Genomic DNA, 1,652 nt, shown 5'->3' with positions numbered 1-1,652 from the left:
TTAACACACTTTTTGGTCCCAGATTTGGGACACAAATTGCCCTGTGTCCTTTTGACATGCCCCATCATTCTTGAACATATCCTTGTTTTCTGGCACAAATACGGACTCCAGGCTCTTGTTTTACTTCTCTCCTCCAGTCCTGGAATCAGCCATCTGGCCAAGAAGAAAAATGAAGTGGAGAATAGTATTTAGAAACCAAGATCTGGGCTAGATGCCCTCATCATTGTGTTGTGTCCCAGACTCTCTTAATGGACAGAGTCTGCACCGACTTATATGCCGATATTTATTTCTATAAATAGAAATAGATTGATACCTCCATTACCAGTTCACTACTACAAATTTCAGTTTAGTTTTCTTTCCATATTTCTAACTCTCTTTCTCAACAGTGAGAAATGAGCTCCCATTTTCCTTAATATATTTACTTACCAATCCTCTTGTACATAACCTATCTATGATTGTCACTGCTGCCTCCTCCTCTGCTTGGCTACCCTCTCACTCCATCCCTGCTGACATCCCAAGGCCAGGGGGCTCCTCTAGCACCAAGAGCACCCCCATATCAGGCCATGTGCCTGTCTGAATGCCCTTCTCATCACGACTCCAACATGACAGCTTCCACTGCCTCCCCTTCTGTGACAACACACATCCTCTACAGTGTACTTTTAAAAATACATGGTCTCTTCTGCTTGAGATAAAAGTCTCTGTGAGGTAGTTAAGTAAGATATTATTATCCATAATTTTTCTTCGACAAGATCTTCAAAATCTAATTCAAGAGAAAAGAGTGACCCGCTCAAAGTCACACAGCTTCGACAAAACAGGATTTGAACGTAAGCCTCTTCACTACCCCAATCCAGGATGCCTCTAAACTTATGCTGAAATTACAGTAACTTTTCTTTTTTCACTAGCAGAAACAGGTTTCCAACTCATTCATTCTGTGGTCAACTCTGACTTCCAGGTGTTTCTTTTCATGCAAAATATGAGACAAGCAATGGTGTGGTAGAAAAAGGACTGGTTGCGGAATCAAGAAACTTAAAAACTTTAGTTCAAGCCCAGATCTGAGACTTTAAACAAGTTAAGTGCTTTCCTCAATTATAAAAAGGTTAGACTAGGTATCAGTGATTCTCTGCCTTGGGTTGAGTGAGGTGGCAGCTACAGGATTTTTTTGTTGTTTTTTAAATCAATGATAGACATGCCTTCGAAATGTAGCTGTGAACATCTGTTCCCATAATTCCTATATATATACATATATACAATTTTATTGAAGTATAGTTAATTTACAATGTTCCATAATTCTTAACATCCCTTCCAACTCGCCCCAATTATGATACCAAGGCAATCCATTTCTATTGGATGTGTTAGCTGTTTTTATTATCAGTCTCATCCTTCATTCAAAAATACTTATTAGTGGCCTATCATCTGCCAAGTCCCGTATTACCGTTTTTCTAATAGTCCCTTTCCGACGTGTCACTGTCACTTAGAATTTTATTCCTGTTTTCCAAACTTGGAACTCATCTAAGTATTCGCATCTAAGTCGTGTTGTTCATAAGCACTCCAGATTCCTCTCCGGTCCGTTCTCCACCCACCACATTTCAAGCCTGGTTCCTCTGGGCTCCCAGACATTAAATGAATTCCTCTTGGGAACAACCTCCTTCACC

Source organism: Cervus canadensis, chromosome 3 (assembly GCF_019320065.1).
Source record: "Cervus canadensis isolate Bull #8, Minnesota chromosome 3, ASM1932006v1, whole genome shotgun sequence".
Lineage (NCBI taxonomy): Eukaryota > Metazoa > Chordata > Mammalia > Artiodactyla > Cervidae > Cervus > Cervus canadensis.
The sequence above is the reverse complement of the archived record's forward strand: the minus strand, read 5'-3'. Positions refer to the sequence as shown.